The sequence below is a fragment of the Erinaceus europaeus genome (assembly GCF_950295315.1).
Source record: "Erinaceus europaeus chromosome 6 unlocalized genomic scaffold, mEriEur2.1 SUPER_6_unloc_38, whole genome shotgun sequence".
NCBI lineage: Eukaryota > Metazoa > Chordata > Mammalia > Eulipotyphla > Erinaceidae > Erinaceus > Erinaceus europaeus.
This window is the reverse complement of record NW_026647145.1, coordinates 375,870-399,788: the sequence shown is the minus strand read 5'-3', so window position 1 is coordinate 399,788 and position 23,919 is coordinate 375,870.

Genomic DNA, 23,919 nt, shown 5'->3' with positions numbered 1-23,919 from the left:
AGGGACTGACAGGAACCGATTCCTACACCGCCCCCCAAACTACTGGATAGAAGCTGCAGAAGCCAGAGCAGCAGCCCTGGCTTGCCTAGGCCAAGGGCCCTGAGTGAGTCCCTCTGAGGATGAGGAAGAGGAGGAGGGGGTGGAGGAGGAGGAGGAGGAAGAGCAGGAGGAAGAGGTGGAAGAGGAGGAGGAAGAAGAGTAGGACGAGGAGGAGGCGGAGGAGGAGGAGGAGGGGCAGGAGGGCAGCTGTCAATAGGCAACGGGATTAATGGAGGCCTCCATTATGGAGGCATGTGTCCAGGCAGGCACCCACCAACCCTCAGGGGCAGCTCAGGGCACCCAGGGACTTGGTGTGGGTATCTCTGTGGCGGGGACTGTCAGTCAGTCAGCAAGACTGTGTGTCAGTGCACATGGTGGGACAGGGGCCTGGCAGACCTTGGTCCCCCGCCCTGGACTGTCAAATGCCAGCCCCATGCCCAGACACACACCAATCTGCCCATAGCCCCTTGGACCGGCCGACCAGCACCTGCTTTGGCCTGGGGCTCTGGCTCTGGTGGCTGGCCACCACCCCTCAGATCTAGTTCAGTGTGGGGGTCATGGCTGCTGGTCAACTGGATGGGCGGGGTCCCCGTGGCCTAGCAACCACAGGAGCCCTCTGTGATGTCCTAGCCCCTGGCAATCTGTGCTGGCCACACTGGCACTGGGCAGCCCAACTGCCCTGCCACTAAGTGAGGCAACAGCGCCCAGACGCCTGGGCCCTGGCACAGAGGGAAGGAAGGATGGGAAGACAGTGATGACCGACGAGGGACCTCAGGGCTGGCAGCCAAGAGAAGACAGGTGGAGGTGCGCCCGGGATCCAGGGAGCCCAGGCCAGAGCTGCCTGCATGCCTGCCTGCCTTCCTGGATGTCTGTATGCTGCCTTTGTCCAGTTAGGTTTCTCAGGTCCCCTCCAATCCTGTCCTCTCCTGTCCTCTCCTGTCCTCACCATCCTCTCCCCTCTCCTCTCCTCCGCACTTTGCTTCTCTCCTTTGTCTGTCCTCTCTTCCAGGTGCCCTGCTCACCAGCTCCAGCACTTGTGATGGTTCTCCAGTGACAGCTGTTCGCAACCCCTTCCACCCCCTGCCTGCCCCTAATGTGACCCAGCTCACAGGGTCCCCGGCTCACCCCACCCAAACCCACACGCCCCAACACATTCCCTGCTTCAGCCCCTCTGCCCTATTCAGCCAAACTGGGCCTTTGCAACCTACCTATGCATCGTTGTTTCTCCTCACCATTAAGGAGAGATCTCCTTTTGTACTTAGCTTGGTTGACTGGTGGATGGATGGATGGATGGATGGATGAATGGATCGAGGAATGGATGGATAGTTGTATGGGTGGATGGATGGATGGATGGACAGGTCAATGGATCGTTTTTGTAGAGGCAGAGTACCATCTAGGGGTACTGGAGACCGCTGGTGTCAGATCCTTAGTCAATGTCAAATGTAAAACATTAGTTCATCAATAACAAAAATGAATAAGCACCTATAAATAGATAAATATAAAAACTGGGTTAAAAAATACATGGCGTCTTTTCCTTTCTGCATATGGAATGCTGTGCGGATCTTAACAAGGAAAGCATTGTCCTGAGTAGCCCATTTGAAGTCGTGGAATATTTCCTTTTCCTTTTTTTTTTTTACTTTCTATTTTCTTGATGATTCACTGGAATAAATAGACAGGAATTGAGAGGGAAGGGAGGTAGAGAGAGTTTGAGACAGAGAGAGAGACAACTGCAGCACTTCCGCACCACTTGTAAAGATTTCCCCTGGCAGGTGGGAACCAGGGTGTTGAAGCCCAGTCCTCCTGCATTGTAACATGAGTGCTTAACTGGGTGTGGCACCACCTGGTACTCTTGATGGGACCCTTTTTTTTAGCAATGAAAAGAAATTCTCGTGACAAGGTAATAAATAAATGAAGAAGTAAATAAAAGTGCATTTACATTAACTCAGTGGAAACCCACAGGGACATATACGTCTCTGTTACCTGTATTACTTCTTCAAGTATGGATTGATTGCCTCAAGGGGTTATTGCCACAGCTGAGTGCCTACGCCAGGAATAATCCACAGCTCCTGCACTCCATTTGTTCCCCTTTCGCTGCCCTTGTTGCTTGGTCACTGTGGTGGTTATTGTTTTTGTTGTTGTTGTTGTTACTGACCTTGCATCTGACAGACACAAAAGGAGAGAGCAGAGGAAATACAGGGTGGGAGAGAAAGATAGAGCTCCTAAAGACCTGCTTCACCCCCTGTAAAGCGACTCCCCTGCAGGTGGCGGTCTGGGGGCCAGACCCCAAATCCCTCCACCTGTCCCCTCTATTCGTGAGCGCCACAAGCCCTTATCCCTCTGACATACCGCCAAACCTCCCTGGATTTGCTTTTGAAGGCAGTATCACCTGCCTCGTTTTGAATCCTCATTATCCTGAGGGTCAGTCCTGATGACAGTGTCATGACACGACACACGGAGATCTCTGTTATCAGAGAGCACCTGGAACAGCAGCTGGGGCTCTAGTGCCAGGGCAGGAGCAAATCCCCATGCACCCTCCACGGAGTCCACCTGCCTGCATTTTGGTCCTTTTCCCTCCAAAAAAGATTTTTCCCTTTTTTCACTTTGAAACAGGCAGCAGACAGGTTACCCAGGCAGGGGAAAAAAAATAAAAAGCCTTTTTTTTTTTTTTTTTTTACCAAAGTGAATGACCGTCTTCTGGCAAGTATAGGTTTTGAACCTGAAAACTCTGTCTGTCTGTCTCTTAGTCCACAGAAAGAGCCACTAGCCCAGCCAGATCTCACGCTCAGATGGGGTGTTTTTGCCAGTCAAAGGTCTGCACAGCGCACTAGGGATTGGGCGGCCTGAGACCCAAATGTTACATTGTAGATGGACTGTTTGCAGTTCTTGCTCCCCAGGACATTGGACTGTCTCAACTCCCTCCCCTACAGCATGAAAAAAAGACTCTTGACAACCTTGGAGCAACTGGAGTGGGGACGAGGGGAGCTGTTTGCATGTCTGCACTGCTCATGCCCAGGTGTCTGTGGGGGTCCGGGGCAGAGGCTGTAAGGGGGCTAGGGGGCAGAAGGAGACTGTTTGAGAGGCAGGCTGCAGGCAGGGGAGCCCAGGAGTGTGTGCAGGGCTGTGTGTGTGGGGGTGTGGTGCAGGGGGTTAGGGCAGGTTCCCCTGCTGGATGGTGAGATGGCAGCTGGGATGGCCCTGGGCCCTCATGGCTGAAGGGCAGAAGCAGGGTGGCAGTAAAGTACTGCAGGGAGGAACACAGTAGATGTTAGTTGGGAGCTGGGGGACAGAGGATAAGGGGAAAGGGGGCATCCTTGAGGAGGGGTCAGGACTAGAGAGTGGGGGCAGATGGAGGCATGGAAGGTCCCAGGAATCAGGGACTGACAGGAACCGATTCCTACACCGCCCACCAAACTACTGGATAGAAGCTGCAGAAGCCAGAGCAGCAGCCCTGGCTTGCCTAGGCCAAGGGCCCTGAGTGAGTCGCTCTGAGGATGAGGAAGAGGAGGAGGGGGTGGAGGAGGAGGAGGAGGAAGAGCAGGAGGAAGAGGTGGAAGAGGAGGAGGAAGAAGAGTAGGACGAGGAGGAGGCGGAGGAGGAGGAGGAGGGGCAGGAGGGCAGCTGTCAATAGGCAACGGGATTAATGGAGGCCTCCATTATGGAGGCATGTGTCCAGGCAGGCACCCACCAACCCTCAGGGGCAGCTCAGGGCACCCAGGGACTTGGTGTGGGCATCTCTGTGGCGGGGACTGTCAGTCAGTCAGCAAGACTGTGTGTCAGTGCACATGGTGGGACAGGGGCCTGGCAGACCTTGGTCCCCCGCCCTGGACTGTCGAATGCCAGCCCCATGCCCAGACACACACCAATCTGCCCATAGCCCCTTGGCCCGGCCGACCATCACCTGCTTTGGCCTGGGGCTCTGGCTGTGGTGGCTGGCCACCACCCCTCAGATCTAGTTCAGTGTGGGGGTCATGGCTGCTGGTCAACTGGATGGGCGGGGTCCCCGTGGCCTAGCAACCACAGGAGCCCTCTGTGATGTCCTAGCCCTTGGCAATCTGTGCTGGCCACACTGGCACTGGGCAGCCCAACTGCCCTGCCACTAGGTCAGGCAACAGCGCCCAGACGCATGGGCCCTGGCACAGAGGGAAGGAAGGATGGGAAGACAGTGATGACCGACGAGGGACCTCAGGGCTGGCAGCCAAGAAAAGACAGGTGGAGGTGCGCCCGGGATCCAGGGAGCCCAGGCCAGAGCTGCCTGCATGCCTGCCTGCCTTCCTGGATGTCTGTATGCTGCCTTTGTCCAGTTAGGTTTCTCAGGTCCCCTCCAATCCTGTCCTCTCCTGTCCTCTCCTGTCCTCACCATCCTCTCCCCTCTCCTCTCCTCCGCACTTTGCTTCTCTCCTTTGTCTGTCCTCTCTTCCAGGTGCCCTGCTCACCAGCTCCAGCACTTGTGATGGTTCTCCAGTGACAGCTGTTCGCAACCCCTTCCACCCCCTGCCTGCCCCTAATGTGACCCAGCTCACAGGGTCCCCGGCTCACCCCACCCAAACCCACACGCCCCAACACATTCCCTGCTTCAGCCCCTCTGCCCTATTCAGCCAAACTGGGCCTTTGCAACCTACCTATGCATCGTTGTTTCTCCTCACCATTAAGGAGAGATCTCCTTTTGTACTTAGCTTGGTTGACTGGTGGATGGATGGATGGATGGATGGATGAATGGATCGAGGAATGGATGGATAGATGTATGGGTGGATGGATGGATGGATGGACAGGTCAATGGATCGTTTTTGTAGAGGCAGAGTAACATCTAGGGGTACTGGAGACCGCTGGTGTCAGATCCTTGGTCAATGTCAAATGTAAAACATTAATTCATCAATAACAAAAATGAATAAGCACCTAAATAAATAGATAAATATAAAAACTGGGTTAAAAAATACATGGCGTCTTTGCCTTTCTGCATATGGAATGCTGTGCGGATCTTAACAAGGAAAGCTTTGTCGTGAGTAGCCCATTTGAAGTCGTGGAATATTTCCTTTTCCTTTTTCTTTTTTTACTTTCTATTTTCTTGATGATTCACTGGAATAAATAGACAGGAATTGAGAGGGAAGGGAGGTAGAGAGAGTTTGAGACAGAGAGAGAGACAACTGCAGCACTTCCGCACCACTTGTAAAGATTTCCCCTGGCAGGTGGGAACCAGGGTGTTGAAGCCCAGTCCTCCTGCATTGTAACATGAGTGCTCAACTGGGTGTGGCACCACCTGGTACTCTTGATGGGACCCTTTTTTGTAGCAATGAAAAGAAATTCTCGTGACAAGGTAATAAATAAATGAAGAAGTAAATAAAAGTGCATTTACATTAACTCAGTGGAAACCCACAGGGACATATACGTCTCTGTTACCTGTATTACTTCTTCATGTATGGATTGATTGCCTCAAGGGGTTATTGCCACAGCTGAGTGCCTACGCCAGGAATAATCCACAGCTCCTGCACTCCATTTGTTCCCCTTTCGCTGCCCTTGTTGCTTGGTCACTGTGGTGGTTATTGTTTTTGTTGTTGTTGTTGTTACTGACCTTGCATCTGACAGACACAAAAGGAGAGAGCAGAGGAAATACAGGGTGGGAGAGAAAGATAGAGCTCCTAAAGACCTGCTTCACCCCCTGTAAAGCGACTCCCCTGCAGGTGGCGGTCTGGGGGCCAGACCCCAAATCCCTCCACCTGTCCCCTCTATTCGTGAGCGCCTCAAGCCCTTATCCCTCTGACATACCACCAAACCTCCCTGGATTTGCTTTTGAAGGCAGTATCACCTGCCTCGTTTTGAATCCTCATTATCCTGAGGGTCAGTCCTGATGACAGTGTCATGACACGACACACGGAGATCTCTGTTATCAGAGAGCACCTGGAACAGCAGCTGGGGCTCTAGTGCCAGGGCAGGAGCAACTCCCCATGCACCCTCCACGGAGTCCACCTGCCTGCATTTTGGTCCTTTTCCCTCCAAAAAAGATTTTTCCCTTTTTTCACTTTGAAACAGGCAGCAGACAGGTTACCCAGGCAGGGGAAAAAAAAATAAAAAGCCTTTTTTTTTTTTTTTTTTTTTTTTTACCAAAGTGAATGACCGTCTTCTGGCAAGTATAGGTTTTGAACCTGAAAACTCTGTCTGTCTGTCTCTTAGTCCACAGAAAGAGCCACTAGCCCAGCCAGATCTCACGCTCAGATGGGGTGTTTTTGCCAGTCAAAGGTCTGCACAGCGCACTAGGGATTGGGCGGCCTGAGACCCAAATGTTACATTGTAGATGGACTGTTTGCAGTTCTTGCTCCCCAGGACATTGGACTGTCTCAACTCCCTCCCCTACAGCATGAAAAAAAGACTCTTGACAACCTTGGAGCAACTGGAGTGGGGACGAGGGGAGCTGTTTGCATGTCTGCACTGCTCATGCCCAGGTGTCTGTGGGGGTCCGGGGCAGAGGCTGTAAGGGGGCTAGGGGGCAGAAGGAGACTGTTTGAGAGGCAGGCTGCAGGCAGGGGAGCCCAGGAGTGTGTGCAGGGCTGTGTGTGTGGGGGTGTGGTGCAGGGGGTTAGGGTAGGTTCCCCTGCTGGATGGTGAGATGGCAGCTGGGATGGCCCTGGGCCCTCATGGCTGAAGGGCAGAAGCAGGGTGGCAGTAAAGTACTGCAGGGAGGAACACAGTAGATGTTAGTTGGGAGCTGGGGGACAGAGGATAAGGGGAAAGGGGGCATCCTTGAGGAGGGGTCAGGACTAGAGAGTGGGGGCAGATGGAGGCATGGAAGGTCCCAGGAATCAGGGACTGACAGGAACCGATTCCTACACCGCCCCCCAAACTACTGGATAGAAGCTGCAGAAGCCAGAGCAGCAGCCCTGGCTTGCCTAGGCCAAGGGCCCTGAGTGAGTCGCTCTGAGGATGAGGAAGAGGAGGAGGGGGTGGAGGAGGAGGAGGAGGAAGAGCAGGAGGAAGAGGTGGAAGAGGAGGAGGAAGAAGAGTAGGACGAGGAGGAGGCGGAGGAGGAGGAGGAGGGGCAGGAGGGCAGCTGTCAATAGGCAACGGGATTAATGGAGGCCTCCATTATGGAGGCATGTGTCCAGGCAGGCACCCACCAACCCTCAGGGGCAGCTCAGGGCACCCAGGGACTTGGTGTGGGTATCTCTATGGCGGGGACTGTCAGTCAGTCAGCAAGACTGTGTGTCAGTGCACATGGTGGGACAGGGGCCTGGCAGACCTTGGTCCCCCGCCCTGGACTGTCAAATGCCAGCCCCATGCCCAGACACACACCAATCTGCCCATAGCCCCTTGGACCGGCCGACCAGCACCTGCTTTGGCCTGGGGCTCTGGCTCTGGTGGCTGGCCACCACCCCTCAGATCTAGTTCAGTGTGGGGGTCATGGCTGCTGGTCAACTGGATGGACGGGGTCCCCATGGCCTAGCAACCACAGGAGCCCTCTGTGATGTCCTAGCCCCAGGCAATCTGTGCTGGCCACACTGGCACTGGGCAGCCCAACTGCCCTGCCACTAGGTCAGGCAACAGCGCCCAGACGCCTGGGCCCTGGCACAGAGGGAAGGAAGGATGGGAAGACAGTGATGACCGACGAGGGACCTCAGGGCTGGCAGCCAAGAGAAGACAGGTGGAGGTGCGCCCGGGATCCAGGGAGCCCAGGCCAGAGCTGCCTGCATGCCTGCCTGCCTTCCTGGATGTCTGTATGCTGCTTTTGTCCAGTTAGGTTTCTCAGGTCCCCTCCAATCCTGTCCTCTCCTGTCCTCTCCTGTCCTCACCATCCTCTCCCCTCTCCTCTCCTCCGCACTTTGCTTCTCTCCTTTGTCTGTCCTCTCTTCCAGGTGCCCTGCTCACCAGCTCCAGCACTTGTGATGGTTCTCCAGTGACAGCTGTTCGCAACCCCTTCCACCCCCTGCCTGCCCCTAATGTGACCCAGCTCACAGGGTCTCCGGCTCACCCCACCAAAACCCACACGCCCCAACACATTCCCTGCTTCAGCCCCTCTGCCCTAATCAGTCAAACTGGGCCTTTGCAACCTACCTATGCATCGTTGTTTCTCCTCACCATTAAGGAGAGATCTCCTTTTGTACTTAGCTTGGTTGACTGGTGGATGCATGGATGGATGGATGGATGAATGGATGGATGAATGGATGGATAGATGTATGGGTGGATGGATGGATGGATGGACAGGTCAATGGATCGTTTTTGTAGAGGCAGAGTACCATCTAGGGGTACTGGAGACCGCTGGTGTCAGATCCTTAGTCAATGTCAAATGTAAAGCATTAATTCATCAATAACAAAAATGAATAAGCACCTAAATAAATAGATAAATATAAAAACTGGGTTAAAAAATACATGGCGTCTTTTCCTTTCTGCATATGGAATGCTGTGCGGATCTTAACAAGGAAAGCATTGTCCTGAGTAGCCCATTTGAAGTCGTGGAATATTTCCTTTTCCTTTTTCTTTTTTTACTTTCTATTTTCTTGATGATTCACTGGAATAAATAGACAGGAATTGAGAGGGAAGGGAGGTAGAGAGAGTTTGAGACAGAGAGAGAGACAACTGCAGCACTTCCGCACCACTTGTAAAGATTTCCCCTGGCAGGTGGGAACCAGGGTGTTGAAGCCCAGTCCTCCTGCATTGTAACATGAGTGCTTAACTGGGTGTGGCACCACCTGGTACTCTTGATGGGACCCTTTTTTTTAGCAATGAAAAGAAATTCTCGTGACAAGGTAATAAATAAATGAAGAAGTAAATAAAAGTGCATTTACATTAACTCAGTGGAATCCCACAGGGACATATACGTCTCTGTTACCTCTATTACTTCTTCATGTATGGATTGATTGCCTCAAGGGGTTATTGCCACAGCTGAGTGCCTACGCCAGGAATAATCCACAGCTCCTGCACTCCATTTGTTCCCCTTTCGCTGCCCTTGTTGCTTGGTCACTGTGGTGGTTATTGTTTTTGTTGTTGTTGTTGTTACTGACCTTGCATCTGACAGACACAAAAGGAGAGAGCAGAGGAAATACAGGGTGGGAGAGAAAGATAGAGCTCCTAAAGACCTGCTTCACCCCCTGTAAAGCGACTCCCCTGCAGGTGGCGGTCTGGGGGCCAGACCCCAAATCCCTCCACCTGTCCCCTCTATTCGTGAGCGCCACAAGCCCTTATCCCTCTGACATACCACCAAACCTCCCTGGATTTGCTTTTGAAGGCAGTATCACCTGCCTCGTTTTGAATCCTCATTATCCTGAGGGTCAGTCCTGATGACAGTGTCATGACACGACACACGGAGATCTCTGTTATCAGAGAGCACCTGGAACAGCAGCTGGGGCTCTAGTGCCAGGGCAGGAGCAACTCCCCATGCACCCTCCACGGAGTCCACCTGCCTGCATTTTGGTCCTTTTCCCTCCAAAAAAGATTTTTCCCTTTTTTCACTTTGAAACAGGCAGCAGACAGGTTACCCAGGCAGGGGAAAAAAAATAAAAAGCCTTTTTTTTTTTTTTTTTTTTTTTTACCAAAGTGAATGACCGTCTTCTGGCAAGTATAGGTTTTGAACCTGAAAACTCTGTCTGTCTGTCTCTTAGTCCACAGAAAGAGCCACTAGCCCAGCCAGATCTCACGCTCAGATGGGGTGTTTTTACCAGTCAAAGGTCTGCACAGCGCACTAGGGATTGGGCGGCCTGAGACCCAAATGTTACATTGTAGATGGACTGTTTGCAGTTCTTGCTCCCCAGGACATTGGACTGTCTCAACTCCCTCCCCTACAGCATGAAAAAAAGACTCTTGACAACCTTGGAGCAACTGGAGTGGGGACGAGGGGAGCTGTTTGCATGTCTGCACTGCTCATGCCCAGGTGTCTGTGGGGGTCCGTGGCAGAGGCTGTAAGGGGGCTAGGGGGCAGAAGGAGACTGTTTGAGAGGCAGGCTGCAGGCAGGGGAGCCCAGGAGTGTGTGCAGGGCTGTGTGTGTGGGGGTGTGGTGCAGGGGGTTAGGGTAGGTTCCCCTGCTGGATGGTGAGATGGCAGCTGGGATGGCCCTGGGCCCTCATGGCTGAAGGGCAGAAGCAGGGTGGCAGTAAAGTACTGCAGGGAGGAACACAGTAGATGTTAGTTGGGAGCTGGGGGACAGAGGATAAGGGGAAAGGGGGCATCCTTGAGGAGGGGTCAGGACTAGAGAGTGGGGGCAGATGGAGGCATGGAAGGTCCCAGGAATCAGGGACTGACAGGAACCGATTCCTACACCGCCCCCCAAACTACTGGATAGAAGCTGCAGAAGCCAGAGCAGCAGCCCTGGCTTGCCTAGGCCAAGGGCCCTGAGTGAGTCGCTCTGAGGATGAGGAAGAGGAGGAGGGGGTGGAGGAGGAGGAGGAGGAAGAGCAGGAGGAAGAGGTGGAAGAGGAGGAGGAAGAAGAGTAGGACGAGGAGGAGGCGGAGGAGGAGGAGGAGGGGCAGGAGGGCAGCTGTCAATAGGCAAAGGGATTAATGGAGGCCTCCATTATGGAGGCATGTGTCCAGGCAGGCACCCACCAACCCTCAGGGGCAGCTCAGGGCACCCAGGGACTTGGTGTGGGTATCTCTGTGGCGGGGACTGTCAGTCAGTCAGGAAGACTGTGTGTCAGTGCACATGGTGGGACAGGGGCCTGGCAGACCTTGGTCCCCCGCCCTGGACTGTCAAATGCCAGCCCCATGCCCAGACACACACCAATCTGCCCATAGCCCCTTGGACCGGCCGACCAGCACCTGCTTTGGCCTGGGGCTCTGGCTCTGGTGGCTGGCCACCACCCCTCAGATCTAGTTCAGTGTGGGGGTCATGGCTGCTGGTCAACTGGATGGACGGGGTCCCCGTGGCCTAGCAACCACAGGAGCCCTCTGTGATGTCCTAGCCCCTGGCAATCTGTGCTGGCCACACTGGCACTGGGCAGCCCAACTGCCCTGCCACTAGGTCAGGCAACAGCGCCCAGACGCCTGGGCCCTGGCACAGAGGGACGGAAGGATGGGAAGACAGTGCTGACCGACGAGGGACCTCAGGGCTGGCAGCCAAGAGAAGACAGGTGGAGGTGCGCCCGGATCCAGGGAGACCAGGCCAGAGCTGCCTGCATGCCTGCCTGCCTTCCTGGATGTCTGTATGCTGCCTTTGTCCAGGTAGGTTTCTCAGGTCCCCTCCAATCCTGTCCTCTCCTGTCCTCTCCTGTCCTCACCATCCTCTCCCCTCTCCTCTCCTCCGCACTTTGCTTCTCTCCTTTGTCTGTCCTCTCTTCCAGGTGCCCTGCTCACCAGTTCAAGCACTTGTGATGGTTCTCCAGTGACAGCTGTTCACAACCCCTTCCACCCCCTGCCTGCCCCTAATGTGACCCAGCTCACAGGGTCTCCGGCTCACCCCACACAAACCCACACGCCCCAACACATTCCCTGCTTCAGCCCCTCTGCCCTATTCAGCCAAACTGGGCCTTTGCAACCTACCTATGCATCGTTGTTTCTCCTCACCATTAAGGAGAGATCTCCTTTTGTACTTAACTTGGTTGACTGGTGGATGGATGGATGGATGGATGGATGAATGGATCGAGGAATGGATGGATAGATGTATGGGTGGATGGATGGATGGATGGACAGGTAAATGGATCGGTTTTGTAGAGGCAGAGAACCATCTAGGGGTACTGGAGACCGCTGGTGTCAGATCCTTAGTCAATGTCAAATGTAAAACATTAGTTCATCAATAACAAAAATGAATAAGCACCTAAATAAATAGATTAATATAAAAACTGGGTTAAAAAATACATGGCGTCTTTTCCTTTCTGCATATGGAATGCTGTGCGGATCTTAACAAGGAAAGCATTGTCCTGAGTAGCCCATTTGAAGTCGTGGAATATTTCCTTTTCCTTTTTCTTTTTTTACTTTCTATTTTCTTGATTATTCACTGGAATAAATAGACAGGAATTGAGAGGGAAGGGAGGTAGAGAGAGTTTGAGACAGAGAGAGAGAGACAACTGCAGCACTTCCACACCACTTGTAAAGATTTTCCCTGGCAGGTGGGAACCAGGGTGTTGAAGCCCAGTCCTCCTGCATTGTAACATGAGTGCTTAACTGGGTGTGGCACCACCTGGTACCCTTGATAGGACCCTTTTTTTTTAGCAATGAAAAGAAATTCTCGTGACAAGGTAATAAATAAATGAACAAGTAAATAAAAGTGCATTTACATTAACTCAGTGGAAACACACAGGGACATATACGTCTCTGTTACCTGTATTACTTCTTCATGTATGGATTGATTGCCTCAAGCGGTTATTGCCACAGCTGAGTGCCTACGCCAGGAATAATCTACAGCTCCTGCAGTCCATTTGTTCTCCTTTCGCTGCCCTTGTTGCTTGCTCACTGTGGTGGTTATTGTTTTTGTTGTTGTTGTTGTTACTGACCTTGCATCTGACAGACACAAAAGGAGAGAGCAGAGGAAATACAGGGTGGGAGAGAAAGATAGAGCTCCTAAAGACCTGCTTCACCCCCTGTAAAGCGACTCCCCTGCAGGTGGCGGTCTGGGGGCCAGACCCCAAATCACTCCACCTGTCCCCTCTATTCGTGAGCGCCACAAGCCCTTATCCCTCTGACATACCGCCAAACCTCCCTGGATTTGCTTTTGAAGGCAGTATCAGCTGCCTCGTTTTGAATCCTCATTATCCTGAGGGTCAGTCCTGATGACAGTGTCATGACACGACACACGGAGATCTCTGTTATCAGAGAGCACCTGGAACAGCAGCTGGGGCTCTAGTGCCAGGGCAGGAGCAACTCCCCATGCACCCTCCACGGAGTCCACCTGCCTGCATTTTGGTCCTTTTCCCTCCAAAAAAGATTTTTCCCTTTTTTCACTTTGAAACAGGCAGCAGACAGGTTACCCAGGCAGGGGAAAAAAAAATAAAAAGCCTTTTTTTTTTTTTTTTTTTTTTTTTTTTTTACCGAAGTGAATGACCATCTTCTGGCAAGTATAGGTTTTGAACCTGAAAACTCTGTCTGTCTGTCTCTTAGTCCACAGAAAGAGCCACTAGCCCAGCCAGATCTCACGCTCAGACGGGGTGTTTTTGCCAGTCAAAGGTCTGCACAGCGCACTAGGGATTGGGCGGCCAGAGACCCAAATGTTACATTGTAGATGGACTGTTTGCAGTTCTTGCTCCCCAGGACATTGGACTGTCTCAACTCCCTCCCCTACAGCATGAAAAAAAGGCTCTTGACAACCTTGGAGCAACTGGAGTGGGGGCAAGGGGAGCTGTTTGCATGTCTGCACTGCTCATGCCCAGGTGTCTGTGGGGGTCCGTGGCAGAGGCTGTAAGGGGGCTAGGGGGCAGAAGGAGACTGTTTGAGAGACAGGCTGCAGGCAGGGGAGCCCAGGAGTGTGTGCAGGGCTGTGTGTGTGTGGGTGTGGTGCATTGGGTTAGGGCAGGTCCACCTGCTGGATGGTGAGATGGCAGCTGGGATGGCCCTGGGCCCTCATGGCTGAAGGGCAGAAGCAGAGTGGCAGTAAAGTAGTGCAGGGAGGAACACAGTAGATGTTAGTTGGGAGCTGGGGGACAGAGGGTAAGGGGAAAGGGGGCATCCTTGAGGAGGGGTCAGGACTAGAGAGGGGGGGCAGATGGAGGCATGGAAGGTCCCAGGAATCAGGGACTGACAGGAACAGTTTCCTGCACCCACCCACTGGATAGAAGCTGAAGCAGCCAGAGCAGCAGCCCTGGCTTGCCTAGGCCCTGAGTGAGTCCCACTGAGGATGAGGAAGAGGAGGAGGGGGTGGAGGAGGAGGAGGAGGAAGAGCAGGTGGAAGAGGTGGAAGAGGAGGAGGAAGAAGAGGAGGACGAGGAGGAGGCGGAGTAGGAGGAGGAGGGGCAGGAGGGCAGCTGTCAATAGGCAACGGGATTAACGGAGGCCTCCATTACGGAGGCATGTGTCCAGGCAGGCACCCACCAACCCTCAGGGGCAGCTCAGGGCACCCAGGGACTTGGTGTGGGTATCTCTGTGGCGGGGACTGTCAGTCAGTCAGCAAGACTGTGTGTCAGTGCACATGGTGGGACAGCGACCTGGCAGAACTTGGTCCCCCGCGCTGGACTGTCAAATGCCAGCCCCATGCCCAGACACACACCAATCTGCCCATAGCCCCTTGGCCCGGCCGACCAGCACCTGCTTTGGCCTGGGGCTCTGGCTGTGGTGGCTGGCCACCACCCCTCAGATCTAGTTCAGTGTGGGGTTCATGGCTGCTGGTCAACTGGATGGGCGGGGTCCCCGTGGCCTAGCAACCACAGGAGCCCTCTGTGATGTCCTAGCCCCTGGCAATCTGTGCTGGCCACACTGGCACTGGGCAGCCCAACTGGCCTGCCACTAGGTCAGGCAACAGCGCCCAGACGCCTGGGCCCTGGCACAGAGGGACGGAAGGATGGGAAGACAGTGCTGACCGACGAGGGACCTCAGGGCTGGCAGCCAAGAGAAGACAGGTGGAGGTGCGCCCGGATCCAGGGAGCCCAGGCCAGAGCTGCCTGCATGCCTGCCTGCCTTCCTGGATGTGTGTATGCTGCCTTTGTCCAGGTAGGTTTCTCAGGTCCCCTCCAATCCTGTCCTCTCCTGTCCTCTCCTGTCCTCACCATCCTCTCCCCTCTCCTCTCCTCCGCACTTTGCTTCTCTTCTTTGTCTGTCCTCTCTTCCAGGTGCCCTGCTCACCAGCTCAAGCACTTGTGATGGTTCTCCAGTGACAGCTGTTCGCAACCCCTTCCACCCCCTGCCTGCCCCTAATGTGACCCAGCTCACAGGGTCTCCGGCTCACCCCACACAAACCCACACGCCCCAACACATTCCCTGCTTCAGCCCCTCTGCCCTATTCAGCCAAACTTGGCCTTTGCAACCTACCTATGCATTGTTGTTTCTCCTCACCATTAAGGAGAGATCTCCTTTTGTACTTAGCTTGGTTGACTGGTGGATGGATGGATGGATGGATGAATGGATGAATGTATGGATGGATAGATGTATGGGTGGATGGATGGATGGATGGATGGATGGACAGGTCAATGGATCGGTTTTGTAGAGGCAGAGTACCATCTAGGGGTACTGGAGACCGCTGGTGTCAAATCCTTAGTCAATGTCAAATGTAAAACATTAATTCATCAATAACAAAAATGAATAAGCACCTAAACAAATAGATAAATATAAAAACTGGGTTAAAAAATACATGGCGTCTTTGCCTTTCTGCATATGGAATGCTGTGCGGATCTTAACAAGGAAAGCATTGTCCTGAGTAGCCCATTTGAAGTCGTGGAATATTTCCTTTTCCTTTTTCTTTTTTTACTTTCTATTTTCTTTATTATTCACTGGTATAAATAGACAGGAATTGAGAGGGAATGGAGGTAGAGAGAGTTTGAGACAGAGAGAGAGAGACCACTGCAGCACTTCCGCACCACTTGTAAAGATTTCCCCTGGCAGGTGGGAACCAGGGTGTTGAAGCCCAGTCCTCCTGCATTGTAACATGAGTGCTTAACTGGGTGTGGCACCACCTGGTACCCTGATGGGACACTTTTTTTTAGCAATGAAAAGAAATTCTCGTGACAAGGTAATAAATAAATGAAGAAGTAAATAAAAGTGCATTTACATTAACTCAGTGGAAACACACAGGGACATATACGTCTCTGTTACCTGTATTACTTCTTCATGTATGGATTGATTGCCTCAAGGGGTTATTGCCACAGCTGAGTGCCTACGCCAGGAATAATCCACAGCTCCTGCACTCCATTTGTTCCCCTTTCGCTGCCCTTGTTGCTTGGTCACTGTGGTGGTTATTGTTTTTGTTGTTGTTGTTGTTACTGACCTTGCATCTGACAGACACAAAAGGAGAGAGCAGAGGAAATACAGGGTGGGAGAGAAAGATAGAGCTCCTAAAGACCTGCTTCACCCCCTGTAAAGCGACTCCCCTGCAGGTGGTGGTCTGGGGGCCAGACCCCAAATCCCTCCACCTGTCCCCTCTATTCGTGAGCGCCACAAGCCCTTATCCCTCTGACATACCGCCAAACCTCCCTGGATTTGCTTTTGAAGGCAGTATCACCTGCCTCGTTTTGAATCCTCATTATCCTGAGGGTCAGTCCTGATGACAGTGTCATGACATGACACACGGAGATCTCTGTTATCAGAGAGCACCTGGAACAGCAGCTGGGGCTCTAGTGCCAGGGAAGGAGCAACTCCCCATGCACCCTCCACGGAGTCCACCTGCCTGCATTTTGGTCCTTTTCCCTCCAAAAAAGATTTTTCCCTTTTTTCACTTTGAAACAGGCAGCAGACAGGTTACCCAGGCAGGGGAAAAAAAAGTAAAAAGCCTTTTTTTTTTTTTTTTACCGAAGTGAATGACCATCTTCTGGCAACTGCTTTGGCCTGGGGCTCTGGCTCTGGTGGCTGGCCACCACCCCTCAGATCTAGTTCAGTGTGGGGGTCATGGCTGCTGGTCAACTGGATGGGCGGGGTCCCCGTGGCCTAGCAACCACAGGAGCCCTCTGTGATGTCCTAGCCCCTGGCAATCTGTGCTGGCCACACTGGCACTGGGCAGCCCAACTGCCCTGCCACTAGGTCAGGCAACAGCGCCCAGACGCCTGGGTCCTGGCACAGAGGGACGGAAGGATGGGAAGACAGTGCTGACCGACGAGGGACCTCAGGGCTGGCAGCCAAGAGAAGACAGGTGGAGGTGCGCCCGGGATCCAGGGAGCCCAGGCCAGAGCTGCCTGCATGCCTGCCTGCCTTCCTGGATGTCTGTATGCTGCCTTTGTCCAGGTAGGTTTCTCAAGTCCCCTCCAATCCTGTCCTCTCCTGTCCTCTCCTGTCCTCACCATCCTCTGCCCTCTCCTCTCCTCCGCACTTTGCTTCTCTCCTTTGTCTATCCTCTCTTCCAGGTGCCCTGCTCACCAGCTCCAGCACTTGTGATGGTTCTCCAGTGAGAGCTGTTCGCAACCCCTTCCACCCCCTGCCTGCCCCTAATGTGACCCAGCTCACAGGGTCTCCGGCTCACCCCACCCAAACCCACACGCCCCAACACATTCCCTGGTTCAGGCCCTCTGCCCTATTCAGCCAAACTGGGCCTTTGCAACCTACCTATGCATCGTTGTTTCTACTCACCATTAAGGAGAGATCTCCTTTTGTACTTAGCTTGGTTGACTGGTGGATGGATGGATGGATGGATGGATGGATGAATGGATGGATGAATGGATGGATAGATGTATGGGTGGATGGATGGATGGAGAGGTCAATGGATCGGTTTTGTAGAGGCAGAGTACCATCTAGGGGTACTGGAGACCGCTGGTGTCAGATCCTTAGTCAATGTCAAATGTAAAACATTAATTCATCAATAACAAAAATGAATAAGCACCTAAATAAATAGATAAATATAAAAACTGGGTTAAAAAATACATGGCGTCTTTGCCTTTCTGCATATGGAATGCTGTGAGGATCTTAACAAGGAAAGCATTGTCCTGAGTAGCCCATTTGAAGTCGTGGAATATTTCCTTTTCCTTTTTCTTTTTTGACTTACTATTTTCTTGATTATTCACTGGAATAAATAGACAGGAATTGAGAGGGAAGGGAGGTAGAGAGAGTTTGAGACACAGAGAGAGACAACTGCAGCACTTCCGCACCACTTGTAAAGATTTCCCCTGGCAGGTGGGAACCAGGGTGTTGAAGCCCAGTCCTCCTGCATTGTAACATGAGTGCTTAACTGGGTGTGGCAACACCTGGTACCCTTGATGGGACCCTTTTTTTTAACAATGAAAAGAAATTCTCGTGGCAAGGTAATAAATAAATGAAGAAGTAAATAAAAGTGCATTTACATTAACTCAGTGGAAACACACAGGGACATATACGTCTCTGTTACCTGTATTACTTCTTCATGTATGGATTGATTGCCTCAAGGGTTTATTGCCACAGCTGAGTGCCTACGCCAGGAATAATCCACAGCTCCTGCACTCCATTTGTTCCCCTTTCGCTGCCCTTGTTGCTTCGTCACTGTGGTGGTTATTGTTTTTGTTGTTGTTGTTGTTACTGACCTTGCATCTGACAGACACAAAAGGAGAGAGCAGAGGAAATACAGGGTGGGAGAGAAAGATAGAACTCCTAAATACCTCCTTCACCCCCTGTAAAGCAACTCCCCTGCAGGTGGCGGTCTGGGGGCCAGACCCCAAATCCCTCCACCTGTCCCCTCTATTCGTGAGCGCCACAAGCCCTTATCCCTCTGACATACCGCCAAACCTCCCTGGATTTGCTTTTGAAGGCAGTATCACCTGCCTCGTATTGAATCCTCATTATCCTGAGGGTCAGTCCTGATGACAGTGTCATGACACAACACACGGAGATCTCTTTTATCAGAGAGCACCTGGAACAGCAGCTGGGGCTCTAGTGCCAGGGCAGGAGAAACTCCCCATGCACCCTCCACGGAGTCCACCTGCCTGCATTTTGGTCCTTTTCCCTCCAAAAAAGATTTTTCCCTTTTTTCACTTTGAAACAGGCAGCAGACAGGTTACCCAGGCAGGGGAAAAAAAATAAAAAGCCTTTTTTTTATTTTTTTATTTTTTTTTCTTACCGAAGTGAATGACCATCTTCTGGCAAGTATAGGTTTTGAACCTGAAAATTCTGCCTGTCTGTCTCTTAGTCCACAGAAAGAGCCACTAGCCCAGCCAGATCTCACGCTCAGATGGGGTGTTTTTGCCAGTCAAAGGTCTGCACAGCGCACTAGGGATTGGGCGGCCTGAGACCCAAATGTTACATTGTAGATGGACTGTTTGCAGTTCTTGCTCCCCAGGACATTGGACTGTCTCAACTCCCTCCCCTACAGCATGAAAAAAAGACTCTTGACATCCTTGGAGCAACTGGAGTGGGGGCAAGGGGAGCTGTTTGCATGTCTGCACTGCTCATGCCCAGGTGTCTGTGGGGGTCCGTGGCAGAGGCTGTAAGGGGGCTAGGGGGCAGAAGGAGACTGTTTGAGAGGCAGGCTGCAGGCAGGGGAGCCCAGGAGTGTGTGCAGGGCTGTGTGTGTGTGGGTGTGGTGCAGGGGGTTAGGGCAGGTCCCCCTGCTGGATGGTGAGGTGGCAGCTGGGATGGCCCTGGGCCCTCATGGCTGAAGGGCAGAAGCAGGGTGGCAGTAAAGTAGTGCAGGGAGGAACACAGTAGATGTTAGTTGGGAGCTGGGGGACAGAGGGTAAGGGGAAAGGGGGCATCCTTGAGGAGGGGTCAGGACTAGAGAGGGGGGGCAGCTGGAGGCATGGAAGGTCCCAGGAATCAGGGACTGACAGGAACCGATACCTACACTCACCCCCAAACTACTGGATAGAAGCTGCAGAGGCCAGAGCAGCAGCCCTGGCTTGCCTAGGCCAAGGGCCCTGAGTGAGTCCCTCTGAGTATGAGGAAGAGAAGGAGGGGGTGGAGGAGGAGCAGGAGGAAGAGCAGGAGGAAGAGGAGGAAGAGGAGGAGGAAGAAGAGGAGGAGGAGGAGGAGGCGGAGGAGGAGGAGGAGGGGCAGGAGGGCAGCTGTCAATAGGCAACGGGATTAATGGAGGCCTCCATTACGGAGGCATGTGTCCAGGCAGGCACCCACCAACCCTCAGCGGCAGCTCAGGGCACCCAGGGACTTGGTGTGGGTATCTCTGGGGCGGGGACTGTCAGTCAGTCAGCAAGACTGTGTTTCAGTGCACATGGTGGGACAGGGGCCTGGGGGAACTTGGTCCCCCGCCCTGGACTGTCAGATGCCAGCCCCATGCCCAGACACACACCAATCTGCCCATAGCCCCTTGGCCCGGCCGACCAGCACCTGTTTGGGCCTGGGGCTCTGGCTCTGGTGGCTGGCCACCACCCCTCAGGTCAAGTTCAGCATGGGGGTCATGGCTTCTGGTCAACTGGATGGGCGGGGTCCCCGTGGCCTAGCAACCACAGGAGCCCTCTGTGATGTCCTAGCCCCAGGCAATCTGTGCTGGCCACACTGGCACTGGGCAGCCCAACTGCCCTGCCACTAGGTCAGGCAACAGCGCCCAGACGCCTGGGCCCTGGCACAGAGGGACGGAAGGATGGGAAGACAGTGCTGACCGTCGAGGGACCTCAGGGCTGGCAGCCAAGAGAAGACAGGTGGAAGTGTGCCCGGGATCCAGATAGCCCAGGCCAGAGCTGCCTGCATGCCTGCCTGCCTTCCTGGATGTCTGTATGCTGCCTTTGTCCAGGTAGGTTTCTCAGGTCCCCTCCAATCCTGTCCTCTCCTGTCCTCTCCTGTCCTCAACGTCCTCTCCCCTCTCCTCTCCTCCGCACTTTGCTTCTCTCCTTTGTCTGTCCTCTCTTCCAGGTGCCCTGCTCACCAGCTCCAGCACTTGTGATGGTTCTCCAGTGACAGCTGTTCGCAACCCCTTCCACCCCCTGCCTGCCCCTAATGTGACCCTGCTCACAGGGTCTCCGGCTCACCCCAACCAAACCCACACGCCCCAACACATTCCCTGCTTCAGCCCCTCTGCCCTATTCAGCCAAACTGGGCCTTTGCAACCTACCTATGCATCGTTGTTTCTCCTCACCATTAAGGAGAGATCTCCTTTTGTACTTAGCTTGGTTGACTGGTGGATGGATGGATGGATGGATGGATGAATGGATGGATGAATGGATGGATAGATGTATGGGTGGATGGATGGATGGATGGATGGACAGGTCAATGGATCGGTTTTGTAGAGGCAGAGTACCATCTAGGGGTACTGGAGACCGCTGGTGTCAGATCCTTAGTCAATGTCAAATGTAAAACATTAATTCATCAATAACAAAAAGAATAAGCACCTAAATAAATAGATAAATATAAAAACTGGGTTAAAAAATACATGGCGTCTTTGCCTTTCTGCATATGGAATGCTGTGAGGATCTTAACAAGGAAAGCATTGTCCTGAGTAGCCCATTTGAAGTCGTGGAATATTTCCTTTTCCTTTTTCTTTTTTGACTTTCTATTTTCTTGATTATTCACTGGAATAAATAGACAGGAATTGAGAGGGAAGGGAGGTAGAGAGAGTTTGAGACACAGAGAGAGACAACTGCAGCACTTCCGCACCACTTGTAAAGATTTCCCCTGGCAGGTGGGAACCAGGGTGTTGAAGCCCAGTCCTCCTGCATTGTAACATGAGTGCTTAACTGGGTGTGGCAACACCTGGTACCCTTGATGGGACCCTTTTTTTTAACAATGAAAAGAAATTCTCGTGGCAAGGTAATAAATAAATGAAGAAGTAAATAAAAGTGCATTTACATTAACTCAGTGGAAACACACAGGGACATATACGTCTCTGTTACCTGTATTACTTCTTCATTTATGGATTGATTGCCTCAAGGGGTTATTGCCACAGCTGAGTGCCTACGCCAGGAATAATCCACAGCTCCTGCACTCCATTTGTTCCCCTTTCGCTGCCCTTGTTGCTTGGTCACTGTGGTGGTTATTGTTTTTGTTGTTGTTGTTGTTACTGACCTTGCATCTGACAGACACAAAAGGAGAGAGCAGAGGAAATACAGGGTGGGAGAGAAAGATAGAGCTCCTAAAGACCTGCTTCACCCCCTGTAAAGCGACTCCCCTGCAGGTGGCGGTCTGGGGGCCAGACCCCAAATCCCTCCACCTGTCCCCTCTATTCGTGAGCGCCACAAGCCCTTATCCCTCTGACATACCGCCAAACCTCCCTGGATTTGCTTTTGAAGGCAGTATCACCTGCCTCGTTTTGAATCCTCATTATCCTGAGGGTCAGTCCTGATGACAGTGTCATGACACGACACACGGAGATCTCTTTTATCAGAGAGCACCTGGAACAGCAGCTGGGGCTCCAGGGCAGGAGCAACTCCCCATGCACCCTCCACGGAGTCCACCTGCCTGCATTTTGGTCCTTTTCCCTCCAAAAAAGATTTTTCCCTTTTTTCACTTTGAAACAGGCCGCAGACAGGTTACCCAGGCAGGGGAAAAAAAATAAAAAGCCTTTTTTTTATTTTTTTATTTTTTTTTTCTTACCGAAGTGAATGACCATCTTCTGGCAAGTATAGGTTTTGAACCTGAAAACTCTGCCTGTCTGTCTCTTAGTCCACAGAAAGAGCCACTAGCCCAGCCAGATCTCACGCTCAGATGGGGTGTTTTTGCCAGTCAAAGGTCTGCACAGCGCACTAGGGATGGGCGGCCTGAGACCCAAATGTTACATTGTAGATGGACTGTTTGCAGTTCTTGCTCCCCAGGACATTGGACTGTCTCAACTCCCTCCCCTACAGCATGAAAAAAAGACTCTTGACATCCTTGGAGCAACTGGAGTGGGGGCAAGGGGATCTGTTTGCATGTCTGCACTGCTCATGCCCAGGTGTCTGTGGGGGTCCGTGGCAGAGGCTGTAAGGGGGCTAGGGGGCAGAAGGAGACTGTTTGAGAGGCAGGCTGCAGGCAGGGGAGCCCAGGAGTGTGTGCAGGGCTGTGTGTGTGTGGGTGTGGTGCAGGGGGTTAGGGCAGGTCCCCCTGTTGGATGGTGATATGGCAGCTGGGAAGGCCCTGGGCCCTCATGGCTGGAGGGCAGAAGCAGGGTGGCAGTAAAGTAGTGCAGGGAGGAACACAGTAGATGTTAGTTGGGAGCTGGGGGACAGAGGGTAAGGGGAAAGGGGGCATCCTTGAGGAGGGGTCAGGACTAGAGAGGGGGTGCAGCTGGAGGCATGGAAGGTCCCAGGAATCAGGGACTGACAGGAACCGATTCCTACACTCACCCCCTAACTACTGGATAGAAGCTGCAGAGGCCAGAGCAGCAGCCCTGGCTTGCCTAGGCCAAGGGCCCTGAGTGAGTCCCTCTGAGTATGAGGAAGAGGAGGAGGGTTGGAGGAGGAGCAGGAGGAAGAGCAGGAGGAAGAGGAAGAAGAGGAGGAGGAAGAAGAGGAGGAGGAGGAGGAGGCGGAGGAGGAGGAGGAGGGGCAGGAGGGCAGCTGTCAATAGGCAACGGGATTAATGGAGGCCTCCATTACGGAGGCATGTGTCCAGGCAGGCACCCACCAACCCTCAGCGGCAGCTCAGGGCACCCAAGGACTTGGTGTGGGTATCTCTGTGGCGGGGACTGTCAGTCAGTCAGCAAGACTGTGTTTCAGTGCACATGGTGGGACAGGGGCCTGGGGGAGCTTGGTCCCCCGCCCTGGACTGTCAGATGCCAGCCCCATGCCCAGACACACCAATCTGCCCATAGCCCCTTGGCCCGGCTGACCAGCACCTGTTTGGGCCTGGGGCTCTGGCTCTGGTGGCTGGCCACCACCCCTCAGGTCAAGTTCAGCATGGGGGTCATGCCTGCTGGTCAACTGGATGGGCGGGGTCCCCGTGGCCTAGCAACCACAGGAGCCCTCTGTGATGTCCTAGCCCCTGGCAATCTGTGCTGGCCACACTGGCACTGGGCAGCCCAACTGCCCTGCCACTAGGTCAGGCAACAGCGCCCAGACGCCTGGGCCCTGGCACAGAGGGACGGAAGGATGGAAAGACAGTGCTGACCGACGAGGGACCTCAGGGCTGGCAGCCAAGAGAAGACAGGTGGAAGTGCGCCCGGGATCCAGATAGCCCAGGCCAGAGCTGCCTGCATGCCTGCCTGCCTTCCTAGATGTCTGTATGCTGCCTTTGTCCAGGTAGGTTTCTCAGGTCCCCTCCAATCCTGTCCTCTCCTGTCCTCTCCTGTCCTCAACGTCCTCTCCCCTCTCCTCTCCTCCGCACTTTGCTTCTCTCCTTTGTCTGTCCTCTCTTCCAGGTGCCCTGCTCACCAGCTCCAGCACTTGTGATGGTTCTCCAGTGACAGCTGTTCGCAACCCCTTCCACCCCCTGCCTGCCCCTAATGTGACCCAGCTCACAGGGTCTCCGGCTCACCCCACCCAAACCCACACGCCCCAACACAT